Raw genomic sequence first — 20,842 nt, forward strand, 5'->3', positions numbered from 1 at the left:
TCTATGTCCCTATTGTTATATATAAATATATTTACATATGTACATGCCTATATTTAGCCCTCTATAAATGTCCTTTGCCTCTTAGTTCTTTCCTCTATTTCATTTTACATTTCTCTTGTCCCACTATCATGTTTGACCTTCATTCAGTTTTCATTAATTCCTCTCAGCTATATTGCATTTGATCAAGCCCCACCAGACATCCTACACCCTCCACACCTACAATTTTAGATCACTTGTTGTTCTTTGTCCCGGAGTTTGAGGGATTCCCCCACCCCCATCTCTCTCATGCCCCCTACCCCGCAACCATCAGTTCTTTTGTTTTCTCCTCGGAATTGTTCATCCTGCCTATGTTATATAGATATACATGAAAAAACAAAAACTGAAACTGAAACACAACAAAAAAGAGAAAAGCAAATAAATAGCCCCGATTCTGTCTGTTGATCTTCATGAGGCTGATGAGTGCCATACCCTGCCCCTGAAGTCTATCTTTGGGATTCCTCATGGGACTTCATTGCGTGGCTCCCCTTGCTGCTCAGAGCAAGCAGGGGGAGCATGTATGCATTTCTATCAAGTCAGATTGTTGGGAGAAGGTTTCCAATGGAGAATGGATGACTTCAATACTAGTTTCCCACACTCTACCTGGCTAGTTCTACAGGCCACATATTTCTCACATGTTTCAACTCTTGTCGATTCCTTCCTTTTTAGTTTGTGTGGACATGCTCGTTTCTTCCTGTCGTGCTTTCAGCACGATCAACATAGACAGGGTGTCTCATGACTCTTTAAGTTAGACCTCATGATCTTACTAGTGTTTTGTTTAGCTGCCAGTTGGAACACCTCAGTAACAGTGAAACAAAGCCCCAATCTGGGGAATACATAGCAAGATGAAATGGAACACAATAAATCACCAGGTATTTAATTATAAAGACTTACCAACATTTGCTTTCACGTTTCTGGGAATGCCCTTAACTTACTCCTGCATCCTCATGAAGGTGGCTTTTTTCTAGACATTAAAGTATTTTTTCTCAAATGGTATCTTTTCCAGCCTTCCACAGCCAGCTGGGGAACTCTTGCTTATAGGTCACTCTCAGGCAAGAATAGTATGTTGATGGGAAATCTGAACTTCTGAAATTGTTTGTGAAACAGTGTGCCATTACGTTTTGGGTCAGAAAAATTATAGTTTTTAATGAGCATCTAAAAAGTGTATTGATGAAACGAAACGTCAAAAACCCACTGATCCATGGGTAATGGCTGGACAAGTGTATGCAGGTTAAATGTATACATAGGAAATAACCTCACTAATCACATAGTAGAGAGCCAGACAAATGCAGGCTGATGTGTGCCTAATATATCTACGTGAGGGAGGCTTCAAAAGTTCTTGGAAATGACATATGCAAAACACACACACATACACACACTGCCGTTGAGTGGACCTTATGGGACCGAGTAGAGTTATTTTCGACCATCTTTAAGGAAGTGGACTATACTATCTCTCTCCCCTTTGGGTTAGCACCTCAAGATTTAACCCAGTGTGACGCCAGGGCTTCATATATAGAAGGTGAGTCAAAGAGTATCGCGTTAAAATAATAGAACTTCAATAAGCAAGTATATAATCACGTGAAGCTACTGTTTCTGGACATGTCTTCCAAATAGATCAATAGACTTGTGGAAGTAGTCCTCCTATCTTTCTAAGCAACCCAGCAGATTATGTGCTCTTTGATTTATACCACCTCAAAATAGCAAATGTCCCCGTCCTCCTGTGCTTCACCCAGAGGTCCCATCAAATGTTCTTTGAGATTTGAGAACAAAAAGAAGTTCAGGGGGGCAAATTGAGGACTCTAGGCTGGATGGAGTAGCGTTTCCCAGTAAAATTCTTATAGGACCGCCCTTGCCACCCTCTATGAAGGAGCAGATGTGCTGCTGCGATTGGGGAGGGAGGGGATTCCTCAGGGCAACTTTTCTGGCCTGTTCCTCACCAACCGATGAACACTTTATTAAAATCTTCTATGATCATTTGTTGTCCCAGCAAATATATATATATCAAGATCACCTCTTTGGATCACTACTTTAGAATCCCATAAAACAGTCCTCTTAACTTCTGAACTGAGCTCTCTGCTTGGGATTTTGTGTCCCAACACACCCGTGCACGCCACTGTCTGGGTTGGACCTTTCCTTGAGGGCTCTGCCAAAGGACACTTTGCTTGGCCGAGTGTAGCGACAACGAAAAAGTGAAGTAGATGGATCAACACAGTGTCTGCAACAAGAGGCTCGAATATACTACTGATCGCGAGGTCTGTGCCGGGCCAGTGGTGTTTTGTTCTGTTGTACGTAGAGCCACTATGAGTTAGAACTGACTTCCTAGCACCTAGCAACAACAGCAAGACTAAGACAAGTACATTGCTGAAGGAACTCATGCGCAACATCCACTGACCACACAGATCGGTTCAAACATATTCTGTTTGCAATAAAGCATATGAACTAAAACCCAAATAGCAGTAATTTTTTACTTACGTGTGTGCGTGTGTGTGTGTGTGTGTGTGTGTGTGTGTGTGTATGTGAGACACTCATTCCTGGAATATTTCCTATGCTTTTTGTTTATGCTGAATGTGTACGGTTCTTTTCAATTTAGTTAACCTCTGTTCCAATAATTTTTTTCAGAAAATACATACACATATATACATATACATGCATGCACGTGATGTTATACATTTGTGATTGTGCACACGTTATGTGTATATTCCATCCTTAGTTCATGATTTATTTTCTGAAACCCTGTGAAACTTCTTCCTGTTTTAATAGCTTGCAACTTCTTCTTTTTATACAATGAACTTTAGTTACACAAAGTTTTGTAGGAAGTGTTTGATAGTTAAGCTTTACATTATATTTTGGAGCATTTTGGCAGCATGTTGTGTCAAATGAAGGTAATGGAATCTTCCTGGGATTTCACAGCTGCCTTAATTAGCGATGCACATTTGAAACTTTGAGAAGTCAGCATTAGAATCCATTGTAGATATAATTTTACAGAAAACAAACAAGCAAACAGCTATGTGATATTTTTGGCTGTATAAAAGGATCCACCAGTATATTATTTTATGAGTTCAACAATTTGTTTTTTGTATTTTATCTAATCCTATTAGATAAAATGATAATCATTGAATTCACAGTAAGACGAATGTAGATGCTTCTTTTAGTGATAAGCTATTTCAGCCTTATTCAACTCTGCCACCACAGAGGGCTGGGTGTTATGTTACCAGGAGGAGATTGCATTTCACAGTAGTTTAGAGTATAACATATGAGGTGGAGCTCATTATCAATTCACAGTAACTGCCGAATCTTAAATAATTACCTATTTCCACTCCTTACTGGAAAAATCTCATAACAATATGTATAGCCCAGACTGAAGTAATAAGCTAAGAATTTATATTCGGTGTCGAGCATATAGTTAGCACCTAAGGCATAGAAGCTGCTGATATTCATTTGATTAGGTATATAGCTAAATTATTTTTTCAAATATTCACACTTATATAAAAAGAAATAAACTTGCACCCATCAAGCCGATGCCAACATATAGGACAGGGTATAATGATCCCTGTGAATTTCCAAGGCCATGAATGTTTATAGGAGAAGAAAGCCTGGTCTTTCTCCCTGAGAGTGGCTGGTGGTTACTCAGATCTTTAAAAAGCATAGGCATTGCCACAGAGTCCGTTCTGACTCACAAAGACCCTGTGGGAGGTCGTAGAACAGCCCCCAGGAGTCTCTGAGACTATCAATCTGTGTGAGTGTTGGAAGCCTCATCTCTCTCCCTCTCTCCGGTGGAGCATCTGGTGGTTTCAAACTGTTGGCCTTATGCTTATCAGTCCGATGTAAAACCCACTATACCTTTAGGGCTTCTTGTGCAGAAATGGGTAATGATGAATATGAACTTTTGTGTAAAGTCATAATATGCGAAAAGATAGATATGTTACCAGAAACATGCAAACAGATCAATTCCATATTGCGCTTCATTGCTATATTGGAAGAACCTCATAGGATGATTAATGGAATCCCTGGGTTGTCGAAATGGTGTTCAGTTGCTAACCAAGGTGGATGCTCCAAGCACAGGAGCTTTTTTTTTTTTTTTTATAGTTGCATCTTTATTAGAACGTCTCAGCTGCCAACTTAGCGTTTTCCACCAACCCGGGGAGCGGACACTTTCACGGGCTTCACAATCTTTTGCTTCGGTGCTGCTTTTGTGGGGGCCTTAGTAGTGGCCATTGCTGTCTTTTTAGAAGCCTGCTTTGCCTTTTTTGCTTCCTTGGCAGCCCTGATGGCCTGCTCTCGTTGGGCCTTTCTAACCTCTTGGCCATTATATCAGCTAGAGATGCACCAGTGATGGCCCTCTGGAATTTGACTGCACGGCGGGTTCTTTTCTTTTGAATTTCTTCCGACTGCCCCTTCTTGTGCTTCCTCCTGTAGAGGACCGTCCAGTTTATCTGCCGAGGGTTCCTCTTGGAAAGGAATGCCGATTCGCATTTTGCTTTAAGGAACTGGAAAACCTTGCCATTGGTCCTGGCGTAACGCTGCCAGTGCCCAGGGTAAATCTTGTACCCGCTGAAGCTGCACAGCTCGACCTTCATGGCTGCGGCAGCAGAGGGCCGGGGAAGATGATGAAGAGGAGCAAGCACAGGAGCCTTATAAGGAAAGCCTGGTGATCTACTTCAATAAAACAAATCATTAACATTATAAAAAGCATAATCCTCTTCTGACACACATGGGGTTACCAAGATTCAGACTGGCCTAAGTAATAACTGCTTTAAATTGCTTAATAAACTAATATGTAGTCTGAATGTAAATGTAATCTTTTGCTATTGGTGTGAACATTTTCAATGTTTAATCATCACGTGTAACATCATTCTGAATGTTACAAAAAGACTTGCAGGCTGGATTGACAGTCTTACATCCTTCAGAATGCACTAAAGAAATCACTGTTGTTCAGTTGTGCCAGCTCACAGACATTCTATAGGCAGATAGACTCCTTCTGGGAGTAGAGGATCTTGTCTTTGTCCCATGTTTTAGAGTGCCGAGGCTATTAAATAGATAGCTTTATACTTTCTCTCTATAAAAAAATGTCATTGTTCTTAAATATACTATATACCTATGTAGAGATTAGATTGTCACATAGCTATTAAGATATTCCAAAAGGAAGCCATGTTTAACAAATCGAGTTATCTATGTTGGTTGTTAATTTGTAGCATATGAGCTTATATTCCATAGTTTACACTTGCCAATTTGGGGAATGGATTCTTGGCAAGAGATTTCTACTTTGTGTGTTTTTAGTTACAAGATTAATAAACATATCCAACAAAAATGATTGCTGCTGGGAAAAACGATCTGAACAATTAACTATAGGTGATTGAATAGCACTTATAAAAATTCAAACTCGTGAAAGGAGTAATTTGTGGCTATTGGTTAAAGAACTATATGGAAAAGTTCTAACTTTCTATTCCATTCATGTCATAGATAAAGGAATGTTGTGAAGGTAAGGATTATCTTGAATTAATCTTGAAAGTTAAAACACTCCCTGATGACTAAGCTTATAAAATTATAGGAACAATTTTCCAAAGGTAAGGTCAAATCAAAGCACCTTTCATTGTAAGAATATTGGTGTTAGGAATAAAGATGAAGGCTTACGTTGTCGGTTTACATTTAGTGTCTAAGATACGTGAGTCTGTGCTACTTCATATGACACTGTCGGACAGGATGTAACTGCCCCTGCATGGCTCCAAGACTGTACGTTCTTTACCAGAGCACGAAGTCCAGGCTTTCTCCCATTTGAATAATACAGTTACATATATACACGCATCTATTTTCCACCTATGTGTCCACCCCTCTGTTCCCGTTGGTAAGTTGCAAGAATGAAATAGGAAATTCACTACCATATAATATCCTGTCTTACTCTTGTTCATCGACCATTTTACTAGAGGATTTTGAAGGTGTGGGTTAACTAGACACTTTAATAGACTAATTTTCAAGTATTTTTCCATCTGCAAAGCAAACTGTTAACTTTCATATGACTCCATCCTAAGTCAGCATTCATTTGGTCTTATATTTTAAAATAACTAAGAGACATAGTCAAGCCATTAAACTAACGAACTAATTAAAACATTGGTTCTTACTCAGTTCAGAAAAGGATACAGAGTGCTGAAGGAAATTTGGCTTTCATGACTTTGGAAGTATCTATAAATATATAAATAAATATATATAAATATAAATATATAGATATAGATATGTATTTAAGGGACAGTTGAATCAGTTTCAGTTTGTGGAGGAGTGTGCTACTTTGTATTTTATCTCAATCACTGACTCACCATTAAGATACTTCAAATTATTTTTAAAATGTAGCAAAATCTCAGCATACACATCTAAGTTGATGGGTAGTACAGACTGTTTGACTACTAGCCAAAGGTTGATGCCTTGAACTCATCCAACAAGCCATGGAAGAAAGACCTGGCTCTCTGCTTCGATGATGGTCCTCACCAGGAAGACCGCGCGCTGAGTTCTGTTCTGCATGTCACATATGGGCTTGCTGTGAGTGGGAGTTGACCTCTCGGCAGTATGCTGGGGATTTGGACTAAGATATTATTTGAGCCAGTTCAACGTATATAGTAAATTTTATATTACATGGCAATTGATAATAGTAGATTGAATCCCCCACTGCCCTGTTATTGCTTGGAATACAAGAAAGAAAAACATATTTTGAAAATGAGGGAAAAAATAACTAAGAAGAAAAGCATATTCCTTAAAAATATTTTTTGTCTTTTCAACAGAAAAGTATTAGTGTTTACTTACAACCTTGTGCATATGCTGCTATTCCTGGTACACACACATCTGTATATGTCAGCATGAAATGTTTGAAGAACTATAATAGAACCTATTTCTAATGATATAGTATATGCAATTGTATTTAATATTAATATGAAATATTTCTAGAAGTATTTTAAAGAAAGGTGTGGATGAGAAATAGCTTGAAAAATAGAACATATAATTTAATACGATAATACTAATTTGGGTTTGGGCTACAGCATTTATCATGCATCTCCTTTGACAAACTTGGGTTTTGTTGCTTGTGAATTATTGAAATTTGATTCACTTATGAGATGTTTCTCTCAATTCTGTTTAAAGTGAATTTCTCTATCCCTCCTTGCCAGAGCTCACACTAAAGGTTCAGTGGGACTATCAATCACTGTGCTTAGGCTTGGGAAGCACATTTATAAACTTAATATCATGCAGATGATTTACATTTCTATTGCATGGGAAACACAGAGTTTTCTTTTAGTAGGCTAATGACACAACTTGGAGTATTAACTGAACATGTAATTCAAAAAGTCCATGATCATAAATAAAATAAACAGCTTCCAAAATGTAAACCTAGAAATAACCCCAGAAGTTATTTTCTCTGTTTTCACTACAATCATATTCAGATGCAAGTTGGATACAAATTGTTTGATTTCAATACCAATTTTATATAAAACCATGATAGTTATGTTGAAGAATCTATAACCTGCCTTAGCAGATTACTCTAATATCTAAACGTTTCATTGAAAAGAAACTGTGAATCAAGGTTTATTCTTCTCATCACAGTGCTTAAACTTTCATAGATTTGAGAAATGATAAAGCACTCCTTTTATTTTTATTTATTATCTTTTAAGATAATTTATTGGAGGCTCTTACAGCTCTTAGAGCAATCCATACATCAGTTATATCAAGCATATTTATACATACCTTTCCAACAATCTTTTATAAACATTTACTTTCTATTTGAGCCTTTGGTATCAGCTCTTCTTTTTACCCTCCCTCCCTGCCTCGCACCCTCTTGACCCCTTGATAAATTATGAATTATTATTATTTTCACATCTTACACTGACCACTGGCTCCCTTCCCCTGAGGTTTCTTCCGCCCTCCTCTCCCCACTTTCCCCCTACCCTACTGGTATCGCTACTCCCATTTCTGTTCCTAAGGGGTGTGTCCTGTACCTGTGTACATTCTCTGGTCTAGCTCACAGTGAAAAGCAGGATTGGGGTCATGATAAGGTCGGGTAAGGATGCCTCAAGGAACCAGAGGAATATTGTGTGTTTCATCAGTGCTATACTTCACCCTGGTTGACTTCCTTGTAACCCTTCTGTAAGGGGTTGTCCCATTGTCTACAGATGGGTTTTGGGTCTCTGTTCAGACCCCCCTCATTCACAGCAATATATTTTGTGGTTTGTTCATTTGTTTTGTGTCTTCTGCTGTCTGTTCTCTGATTCCATCGACACCTCATGATCACACTGGCTGGTGGGCTTCTTCCATGTGGGCTTGTTTCTTTTCTGCTAGATGGCTATGTGTTTAACTTCAAGCCTTTAAGATCCCAGATGCTATATCATTTGGTAGCGAGGCACCATCAGCTTTCTTCACCACATTTGCTTGTACACCCATTTTGTCTTCAGTGATCCTGCCAGGAGGGTGAGCATCACAGAACACCATGTCGTTAGAACAAAGTGTTCTTGCATTGAAGGAGGGCTTGAGAAGACACCCAAAGTAGATCCACTTCCTTAGAGCCAATTAAGTCTTCTTAACTCACATGGCACGACACCTCCTCACACTAAGTATATTTTGAATTATGAAACGTATACCGTGCACATGACCATCATTTTATTAACTATACAAGATACAGGAAAGACAATGGTGAGCCAGCATAGACCTATTTATTATTTTATTACTCAAATAGCCTGCAGGTTCATAATTATCATTAAAACCTGACTATAACACTGTGTCACTCAGGTTGACTAAAAAAACAAATCTACAGACACTTATATATGTAAGAGATAACTTTATATCAAAGAGCAATTGTATATTAAAAAAACATCCCAGCCAAGTCCAGATCAAGTCCATAAGTCCAATATTAGCCCATATGTCCAATACCACTCTATAAATTACTCTCCAGACTCATTCACCACATGCAATGACTTCTAATGCAGGAAGATCACTGGCCAGTGGGTGGAGTGTCTTGTGGATCCAGTGGTAGTTGAAGAATCTCAGCACTTGCAGGGGTCTCTACGTGGCTCCTCTAGCTCCAGGGCTCTAGCGTAGCTCCAGGAGTTGTGTCACCAGGAAGATGAAGTAGAGAGTGTGTCTGTATCTTGCCCCCAGTGAGCTATTTATTTCTGTGGCACCTCTAAATGAGGTAATCAACTACAACCTGATGGACAGGCTAGACTCCACCCCTTGACAAGTTGACAGGAGATTATGTAACTGCCACAGACACCTAATCTGAAAAGAGGTACACAGGGCCCTCACAATCTACATTAGGGGGATTAGGCTCAAGCTGAAGACCAGACAATATTTCCTCAAAGAAGCGATCCTTAGCTGAGATCTACCAAGGTGTTGACTTGTTTTCTATACAATGAAGAGGATCAGCCAACCCATTATGTTGTTTTTAAGCACCATTTAGTCTCTTCCAACTCACATCAGCACTATTTACAACAGAATGAAACACTGAATGGCCCTGCCCCATTCTCACAACTGTCAAGTCCACTGTTGCAGCCACTGTGTCATGCATGATAGATGTTTGCAGCTGTTCTCATTTTGAGTTGTGCCCTATCAGCAAAACGAAGTTCTCAACGGCGTGACTCCTTCCCTATGGAGTCAACTTATGGTCAACTTTGAGAAGGCAACTCTACAACCTGAGGGGCTCATCCTCTGGCACTAAATCGCTATGCATTCGGTTTTCGGTATCCAGTTCCACAGAAGTGGACAGCCCACTCCTTCTTCACAGTCTGTTCTTAGTCTGGCAGCTCAGCTGATTGAATCCCACGTCCTTTGGGTGACCCTGCTGGTACTCGACATACCACTGGCATCATGTTCAGCGTCACAGCAGCACACATGCCACCAAGCCCAGATGTTGTTCTTAGACAGATGGCACATTTAAAACACAGAACTCCTCCTTGAATATATGTATGAGCGAATTCAATCTTAACATATAAATTATAACCTTAGCAAAGATTTTAGATTTAAAAACAACCCAGATACTTGAGGATAATCAGGGATATGGCACATTAGCTTCTTGTGATTAGTAAATATAGGGTGAAGTATTCAGCAGACTGTGAGGACATATTTGCTAAACTTCAGAAAAAAAGTGGTTCATATCATTTTAGAATTCCATTTATCTGGATTATTACTCATTTTGTTTTTTAAATCATTTTATTGGGGGCTGTTACAGCTCTTATAACATTCCATACATCAATTATATGAAGTATATTGGTACATACGTGGATTTCTACTCATTGCAAAGCTAACCGGCATCTTCACAACTGGGCCAGTAGGTAACATCGTGATGCACAGTCAGAGACAGATTGAAGCTGTCAAGGATTTTGTGCTGTTTGGATCCTCAGTCAATGCTTGTGAAAGCTGCAGTCAGGAGAGCAAAGGACAAATTGCATTGGGTAAACCTGCTTCATGGGACTTCTTTATGGAGTTGGAAAACATGGGTTTTACTTTGAGGATTGAGGTGTACCTGGTCCAAGCTATGGTGTTTTCGATTGCTTGATATGCATGGGAAAGTTGGACATTGGATAAGGAAGACTGAAGAAGCATCTGTACAGTTGACTTCGGTGCTGGCTAAGAATACTGAACAGTACGATGGACTGCTGAAAGCATGAGCAAATCTTCCTTAGAAGTGCAGCCAGAATGCTCTTAGAGGCAAGGAGGGTGAGACTTCATCTCATGCACTTTGGACACTATGGAGAGACCAGACCCGGGAGAAGGCCATCATGCTTGGATAGTACCGGGACCATGAAAAAGAGGAAGACCTTCAGTAAGATGGGTTGACATGGTGGCTGAAGAAATGGGCTTGAATATAAGACTGATTGTAAGGCTGGCCCAGCGCTGGGCAGGGTTTCGTTCAGAGGCAGAGGCACTGTGACACGGAACTGACTCAGTGGCACCCAGAACAACAGGCCACAGTACAGCAATGCTGCTGGGAAAGAGACCAACAGGATAGCAGTTTATTTCTGGCCTTTGTGCTCTACGGCCATTCGGATGAAACTTTTGGAGATAAAGCAAGAAGAGGAATCAGACCAAAGCACTAAGACAACCGACCACACGGAAACCGAATTATATTTTGGGAACCAGAGAAACTCCAATGTCCCCTAAGAGACATGCTTAAATCCCTTCACACTAGCAGCATGCCTGACAGAGATTGATTCATTATTTGCTTCTTACATGTTTGTTACTCTCTTTGTTCATATGCAAGGGGCGCTGGTAGCACAGTCAATCAAGTTCAGCTGTTTGACTTCACCAGTCGTGGGAGAAAGGTGAGGCTTTCTGCTTCCACAGAGGTTGACAGCTGAAGACAAAACAGGGACCAGTTCGACCCTGTCCCGTAGGATTTCTCTGGGTCAGCAGTGGCTTGATAGCAGTTGTTTTTATATTTTATGCTTTTTTTTTTTTAACCACTGAATCAGTTAATTTACTGCTTAATAGTTTGCATGTGGGAGAAGGAATAGATAGGAATTTTCTCTATTGTTGCTCAAATTTTCTGTAAGCCTAAAAGTGCTCTAAAAAGATGAAGTTGTATTTAAAAAGATGGCATATATGAAGTCAACATCCTGTGGACATGAGACGAGGTGAGTGTAAGGCGCTCGGAGCTGGGAAGCTAAGAGGTCTGTGGAGGCGGGGCTTAGAGAATGACTAGGGTGACGGGAGAGCCGCAGTCATGGCGATAAGGGAGAAATGGAGGAGCACCCAAATGACAGCACTTTGAGAGGATCACTCGAGCTGTGAGACTGATACGCAACAAGGATTTAAGGGTAGAAGCAGTAAAATAAATTAGAAAGCTATTTACAGTAATTCAGTATGATAGGAGACGATAGTGTGGACTATTAACCAGCTTGGTAATGGTATAATAGTGCTATTTAATGAGATTCTGGATATCTGTTTAAGGTTGAGCCCACAAATTTTGCTGTTGAATTAAATGCATGGCATATGAAAATGAGAGAAATAAAAATTATATCAAGATAGTGGACAGAATAAATTGGAATGGTGGAGCATTTGGGTGAAGGGAGGATACATTTGCCCATGTTAACTTAAGAAGACCATTAGATTTTTACGTATAGAAGTACTGGAGAAGTTAGCTGCTTGGGAGAGAAATCTTGGCTGCAAATATAACTTTGAGAATCATTAATATCTATATAAATTTTGAAGTACACGGGCTTGTGGAATTAAAAAACCAACCCCCAACCCCACTGCATAAAGTCAATTTTGACTCTGGGAAGCCTCACAGAACAGGAGAGCTGTCCTTTTTGCATGACTGGGATTTAAAATCTTAACTAGAGATTGGCAGGGCTGAAAGTAGCCAGGGGAGTGATAAAGCTTTAGTGTGTGTGTGCGTGCATGCATGCATGCATGTGTGTAAGTGCGTGCACATGTTGGGGAATAATGCATCTCCATGGGGTAGGCAGTGGACTGCGAAGTCTGTGGTGCCCACCTAACAGCTGCTTGCAAACATTGTGTTTGGGCTCCCTGGGTTTCCTAATGTGCGTGGGTCCCAGTTGTGTGACCATCTCTGATCTGTCCACTGACCACGAGAATGTTCAGACTTGCATCAGGTAAGAGCAAATGACAAAACAAAGGTAGAAAATTAAAATGTGAGGTCATAGCCCCAAATGTTAAGAGTTATTTTGATACTACATTTAAAGAAGCAGAGAAATGATGTCCATCCCTCTTAGTGGCAATTTCAAGGCATAAGCTATGGGTATTTCCTATAGAGTTTCCAATCCAAGTTTAACTGGGCTCTAGGAGGACACAGCTAATTTGACTAAAGACCACCTGAAATGCACAACAATCAGCTCCGCGGTTTGCAGATCCTAAGTATGATACTATGAAGTGAAGACACCTAAGCAAGAAGTCAGGGTCGTTTGGCAAGAACTAGATTTTCTAAAGGAAAACCAGTTATCTGGCCTCTGTCAACATCATAAAATCAAAGAGCTTTGCCCTTCTTGTAGAGTTGCCCACTAGGCTCTTTCATCTCTTTTCTTTGTTCACTGTGTCCTGCCTTGAGGTTTTCCTCCCTAAACCTTGTGGCCTTCTTTTAAAGAAGAACTCCCAATGAAGGAAAACCATGTACTTTACATTTTAAAGGACTCTCTGTAGGGTGAGAATTGCTACCAGCCCTCCTGCACAATGCTACATTTCAAACTATCCAACAGAAGTGTGGTCTTTTACTGCTGCTCCTTGGGGCTATGTTGCCACTGCTGCAGGTTTTCATTAGGATTCTGGGCATGTAACACCATGTTGGCACATCCACTCTTCCCTTTATTACCATGCCCTTCCTTTTACCCTCTTCTCTTTGGCTTCTGCTTGGATCTTTTGTGACTTCAGTTCTTTTACCCTCTGTGCCATGTTTCTTCCTCCTCTTTGTCTTCTTGGTATGATTTATGATTTTGCTCTGACTTCTGACCATCCGCTTCTAAGTGTCTGCCTACCCCCACAACTTGACTTTATTTTCCAATGGTTTTTAAAAAAACAGAACACTGAGGTAACTCTCAGTTGTAGTTCTCTGAAACAGCAACCCTTTCGTATCATTGCCTTACATCATTTCTCTGAATCTATAAAATAGATTTTCCCTTTTTGAATTTTTTATTTTAGTAGTTAAAATATATAGAGATGATTGTGCATTTCATTAAGGATGATGGTGTCACACATGAATGCTTTCCATAGATTTGAGAAGACTTTTATAACTGTAATTTTTTTTTTTACAAATAAGAACCAAGGGGAGACTGGGAAGTAAAGCAAAGAATCAGGAAATACAAGAGGACCAAATAGAAACTTTTCAATCTACTTACCCAAAAGTCATCATGTGGGGGGATTCAGTATGAGAATTCACGGGTATAATTGGTAACACTGGTACAGGAAGTAGACGTTCGCAAGGGTCCAGAGCAGAAGTGGCTCATACGTGACATTTCTTAGCACCTTTGTTTGGCTCTTTGCTCATTCACTTTTGTTCTGAGAGGGAACATGGCTATCTCTGAATCACTCCGGTAAAAAATGAGCCCATGGGTGATAGTGATTGCTTCACTTCACCAGGAAATGTAGGCAGAAGGAACTCTGGCCGACTGAAAGCAATGAACAATGGGCATGGGGGAAAGGGTAGCACATTACAATTAATGACAGCTTCCAGCAACGTCCAGACTCTTCAAACCTTCTTTTTCTCCTTTGTGAAAAAGGACTAATACAGTAACTACCCCCTTACATGAAAGAACCAGTGAGCTCAAGTGTCTGGAAGATCAATAGTAATTGTCGCATAAATGCTAGCCCTTATTAGTGCCCCGAATAACACGTTAAATGCAGTCACATTCTAACTCCATAGTTATGTAGAGAATGGTTTGATTCTGTATACAAAATTGCCTAATAGAGATTCTCAGTCTTAATTAGATGAATACTAAAAATGCAAGAATCCTACCCCTCAATACTGCAAGGGCATTCACTTGGAAGACAGTGTTAGCAAATGTCCACTGTCCTCTAGGCCACTGTACTGTAGAAAGTAGAGCACATTACATCTTTCTCGGACCTAGAGTGTTTGGATAATGAATGAAAATAAATGATGCCTAATCAGAGGAACTAGAGTAGGTTTACTTTTCTTTCTTTTAGAGTCTATATTTATAAATGCAGTCTTTTATCAAATGATTAGAAATCATGTAAGGTTATAAATTGGAGACTTGCGTGAATAGTGTAGAAGACTTAGGAGAGATAGTCGCTATATCTAGCATTTGAGAAGACCATGGAAGGGCATAAGAAAGGGGAGCTTGCTTTGATATTTTTAGAAAAATATTTCTGAGAATTTAGTTATTGATGTTAGGTCAACTATCAGACATGTGGTAATGCTATGAAGGTTCCTGATTCTACAATCAGAGTAATTGTTACTATTTTAAAAAAATAATGCCACAGAAAGTGCACCTTATTTAAAAATATATACACACACATACATGTACCATTCTATTTATAAATACCAAGTGTTTTAAATCTGAATAAGGTTAGAGTAGAACATGAATTATATCATGGAACAATAAGAAAAATAATTTTAAAATATCTTATATCTATGTAAATACATTCAGAGATCTATATAAATATGATTTTATAATTTACATCATCATTTTCCAAAGCATGTCCTACACTTCATCAGTAATAAGAGATGATAGAAAATATACTAATTTAAACAAGGCTAAGCAGATATTTATATGATAGGACTTTACAGAGACTTTTATATGTCAGCGGTGCTGTTGTTATGTCCTATCAAGTTGCTCCAACCCATAGTGATCCCATGTACAACCGAGTGAAACATGCCAGGTCCTGAGCTGTCCCCACGGCGGTTTCTGCACTCTCGCCATTGTGGCAGTCACCATGCCAGACGGTCCCAGGGAGGGTCTTCCTCTCTTTACCTCCTCCTCTACTTTATCAAGCCTGCTGTCTGCTCCTGACAAGATGTCAAAAGTATCTAAGACAAAGTCTTGACATCCTTGACGCTGAGACAAATTCTGGCCATACTTCTTCCAAGACAATTTGTTTGTCCTTTTAGCAGTCCTTGGTACTTTCAATAGTCTTCTCCAACACCACAATTCAAATGCATTGATTCTTCTTCTGCCTTCCTTATATGCATATGAGACAATGGAAAATACCACGATGTGGGTCCGGTGCACCTTAAACCTCAAAGTAACACCGTTGACTCTAAAGAGTCTTGTGAAGCAAATTTACTTAGTGCAATGTGTCCTTTGATCACTTGACTGCCACTTCCATGATCATTGGTTTCATCCATGCAAGATGAAATCCTTGACAACTTATACCTTTTCTCCATTTATCATGACAGTACCTATGGCTCAGTTGTGAGTATGTTGCTCTTCTTTACATTAAGTAGTAATCTGTTCTGAAGGCACGATCCTTCCTTTTGATCAGCAAGTGTTGCAAGCCCCCCTGACTTTCAGCTAGCTGTGTTTTATCTGCATATTACAGGTTGTTAATACGCCTTCCTCCAATCCTGATGCATCATTATTTTCATATAATGCATTGTATTAAGTCTTAAAAGGGAGCATGCAATATGGTGAAAATCTAAAATATATTTAATATCAATATTTTTTGCACAATCCACCTTGTAAGATTTGGTATTCTGAAAATTCCACTATTGGAAACCCAAATGCTGTTACATTGTTTCTCCATATAGCATGATAATAATTCCCAAATTAGAATTACTATTGATGCAGCATGTGTAACAGCAGGATGGATTCAGACATACATCAATAAAAGCACTTGAAACTCCTGTGTGAAAATATGTTCTTTTGGTAAGTTAATACTAATGTTTACAAATTCATAATTTATGGATAATTTAGCATAAGTGAATTAATCTTTGAAATGTATGACAATGACTTTAACACCCTTACATAGTAATATGAACTGTAGCTGCTAAGCCTCTATTTACTGCTATTGATCTGTTGATCTTAATCCACCATAAAAAGGCATTTTATATATATCCCGAATTCCATTTAGATACTGAGGCCCAGAATAGCGAGCTATCAAGTTTATATTAAAATCTTAAATTAAAAAAATAATAATAAATGTTAATCTTAAATTATACTCATTTCCATGATTTTTCTCACATGTGTTCTATTGTGTCCCAGAATGTATGGGTATACAAATTTCACTTAATATTTTTGATTTATTGTTTCAGATTTGAAACTCAAAATTGAAAACTCAAAATTATAGCAAAGAATGTAAATACACACAGAATGTATTTAGTAACTTGGTCTCCTACCAGATAGGTCCACTAGATTATTTTAGACTTGCTTTATCTAAATTCTAGAAGCTAGAAGAATGTGTATGCTATGATATTTACTTAGAATTTTAGTGATTCTGTAGAAGGCCGGAAAAAAAAAAGACTAATTCATTAAAACAGATAAAGAAACAAGAGCAACTGGGTCTATCTCTATTGGTATTTTGTTTTCTTTGTTTATATATTCCCTACATAAAAAAATGATGTCACATGCGTTTTGGATGAAAGCAGCATATCAGAAAGATGTTTCCTTGTGTTTTACTGACTGTGCAAAGGTACTTGAATGTGTGGATAATGGAAAATTATTAGTAACATTACAAGGAATGGGAATTCCAGGTTACTGAAGTGGGCTCAGAAAGATGAGGCTTTCTAATCCTGTTAAGAGTTAGGGGTTTAGACCCTCACTGGGGTGGAGGTACCCTGTCCTGTGGAGAGGCTGTGAGTTGGAATCCATCTGATTAAGTGAGTTTGGATTGGTTTTTTTCCTGGCTTGGAGCAGCTGGTGGTTCAAGCTGTTCCTCCTGTGGTAGCCACCACCTGACCCACAACTCCAGTGGCACCAGGCCCTGCGTGAACACTAGACAGTGACGATAGAAGAGCCAAGAAAACCGCTGTCTTTATGAGGTTCATGAAGACCTTTGAAAATAGTATACACTGCTAGATGAACAAAGGGATCCAACCTGAGAGAATTATAGTCAGAATGTTCCTGAGAAGAAAGAATGGTAAGATTTTATATATACTTGGGACATGTAATCAGGAGAAATCATTCTCTGGGAAAGAATATCACACTTGGTGTGTTAGTCTGGATACATTAGAGAAACAAATCCACAAAAACTCATATGTATAAGAGAGAGTTTTATGTAAAGGATAAGTGAATATCAAGAAAACATCCCAATCCAGTGTTGCCCAAGCCCACAAGTCCAACATTAACCCATATGTCCGACACCAATCCACAAAGTCCTCCTCCATCTCACAAAACACACACTATAATGCCAGCTGCAGGAGGAAAGCCGAATCAGTGAACATGTAAGCATCTCAGTGCTGGCAGGTGTCTCCATGTGGCTGCTCCAACACCCAGGGCTGCATCAGGGTAGGTGTGTGCAGCTTCTCCTCGGGGATGTCTTGCAGAAGTCAGTCTTGCCAGCTGAAGCAATGAACTGGCTAAGGCAGTTGCACCCTGGTCCAACCATCAGAAATCAAGAGACCTGAGAACTAGAAAGGCGAGGCTCACCGAGCCATTTATCTCTCTGCCCTTCAATTAACCCCACATGTGTTTATCCATCAGGTTGACACAATAAACTAACTCACTTGGTAAAGTAGAGGAAGAAAACAGGAAGACTGGCAAGGAAATGGGTTGACATGGGACTACAAAAATTGACTTGAATATAGAATGATTAAACACCCTAGCACCAGACACAGGACTAATATAAACCCCCAACCACCCCCACCCCCACCTTTTTAAAATGAAAGCTAGGAAATGGGCATAAAGACAGTACACATCTAATACACATCTGCTGAAGTATGTCTAGTACTTACTAAGAGCTCCGATCGGATGCAGAGATCAGGAGTTCAATTGAAATGTAGAGCCAACATTACGATGAGTAGTAGTCAACTTTAGGCCCATCAACACCCCCTTAGCCCGTGGAACCGCACTGCTTGGGTTGTCTTTAAACATCATAACTTGTATCAATCTTTCTCCCTAACTTGTTGTTATGATGTTCCTGAATGAAGAAATTAACTCAGGGCATTTAGAAAAATAACTGGCTACTGTTATAAAGTATTATGATAATTACATTCAGTTATCAAGCAACTTTAGTAGGTTAAAGAGAGAAATGTCTAGGTTTTAAAAAACAGTTATTTCTTTAAATAAAAGTGATACAAATGTTTAACCTTTTTTTTTTACTATTATAACCGTTCACTGGACACTTATCATGTTTCATGTTCATTTTTAATCCATCATATTAGCATTTGAAGGAGATGAGGAAACTGACGTTAGGGATATTAATGACTCGTCTAGTTCACCAGTTACACATTTACATAGGTTGGATTCAAGTACAGGTATGGCTATGCACAAGGTGGAATTATAGTCTCTCAAACCACCCTTCCCTCTATTGAATCTTTAGTTTTTATTAGTGACACTTACATTATTAAATGTTTCATATTTGAAGATTAGAAATATAAAATCCCTTCACACACACAAAGTTTTAAACATTTAAAGGGAAACAAATTCTGCAGACAATAAATAATTCATCATCCTACTTAATCAACCATCCATTATCTGGCAGTTTGTCTTTGCTAATAAGTAGGTTGGCATCAGTATCAGTGTTTGAATCATTGTCATATATTTAAAAGGATACTTTGCTCATTCAAATGTGTTCCATAAGTTATGGATTTATAACTATTACCATTAAATTAGCACAAAAAGTATTTGCACACAGGATGTTCACTAAAAGTGTTTGTATTGGAGTATGCATGAATCCGTCCTGTTACTATACAGGTTATAGTGTGTGATATTTAGGTTTTGTGTCAACTTGGATGGGACAGAATTCTCAGTGGTTTGGCAGTTGAGGCCTAATAATACCCCATAATGTGACATAACACAATGTAATCCACTCCACAAATGGAACTGTTGCAAGTAGCTAAGCAGTTGTAAGAAGTTTGGGGTGGAATGTCACCCTCCTACTCTAGTTACAGCCATGATGCAATTGAAAGAGGTTTCCAGGGGTTGTGACCTACTTACCATAAAAATAGACACTGTAGAAAGCTCACTTGCTTTTTGGTGAGTCTGTATTCTGCATCTGGCTCATGAGCCTCTTATTCTTTGAACTTGAGTCAATGCCTTGCCATATTTTCTGCTGATCCCTGGAGCTGTCATCCACCTGCCGTCTGACCTGTCATTTGACCTGCCAAACATGGGCTCATTGGCCTTTCCAGTCACAAACCTGGCTTGTTGACCTTGTATTCATTTACCACTGTAGTCACCAGCCTGTGGTGTTCCTACTGATCTTGCCTTCATCAACCCTTGACGCTAAGTGAGCCAGAAGAAGCCTCCAGCCCATGGACTTGGAACCCGATTTACAATTACAATTGTGTGAGCAATTTTCTTGATAGCTAGTGTGTTAGCTCACATGTGCCCCTTTCCTCTCCCTCTCCCTTTCTGCCTAAACAGAGCATCATTAGTTTTACTTCTCTATGGATTATTCATTTGGGAATGATTATCATTTGATAGGAGAAACTAACAAAAGCTATGCCCCTCAAAGTAGAGTTTTCAGAATATCAAGTATCATAAGGTGGATTATGCAATGAATTATTGAGATTAAACTAAATATATTTTGAAAATATCTCATATTACACAGTCTTCTTCAGGACTTCATATGACACATTGACTTATTAAAGTCTCTGTGAAGTCTTGCAGGATGATACCTCTTTGACTTAGAAGCAGGGCTATGCTTTCAACCAAATATTCCTCAAATATTCCAAATATAAAAATAATTCTGCTGAAGGGAAAATGAGGAATCTTCTCTTAAAGACGATGTGTAAAATTATAATTTCAGTCAAACTAGACCAAGGCTTAAAACATATTTGTTTTAAAGACTAACACTTCTTTTAGAATGTGTTTTTCCTTTCTTATTGTAAAATTTGAATCATCAAAATCATCATTTGTTGTTCTTTCTATAATTGCTTCTACATCCCATGGCAACCTAATCATAAGCTTTGTAGAAAGTACCTCTACTGATAGTTTTTGTGATTCCTTTTGTCTTATAGCTGTTACCAATTTCAAGATAGCTGATAATGGAAAACTATTTCATTACTATATAATTATATTAGTCATAGTTTGAGAATATACTCATATACAACAATGGATTAAATTTTCTAGCAGCATGGTATAGTGGATTATGAAATCAGGTTCAACTACATCTGTACCTTGAGGTTAATGCCTTGACTCAGCAGAGTACATCATAAAATTATTTTAATGTGATTCAACCCTCCTCTGAATTTCAGATTACATAC

At 38.9% G+C, this 20,842-nt stretch overlaps 1 protein-coding gene and 1 pseudogene across 7 annotated transcripts in view; one reads left to right on the top strand and one right to left on the bottom strand.

Annotated features, from left to right (window-relative positions):
• The window catches only part of PCDH9 (protocadherin 9), a 1,095,802-nt gene that overhangs the window by 582,833 nt on the left and 492,127 nt on the right, over nucleotides 1-20,842 (top strand). The window lies entirely within an intron of this gene.
• LOC101654422 lies at nucleotides 4,118-4,613 on the bottom strand (annotated as a pseudogene).

This window comes from Echinops telfairi, unplaced genomic scaffold (genome assembly GCF_000313985.2).
Source record: "Echinops telfairi isolate 266 unplaced genomic scaffold, ASM31398v2 ScPeMD7_11;HRSCAF=52, whole genome shotgun sequence".
In the NCBI taxonomy this organism is placed as follows: domain Eukaryota; kingdom Metazoa; phylum Chordata; class Mammalia; order Afrosoricida; family Tenrecidae; genus Echinops; species Echinops telfairi.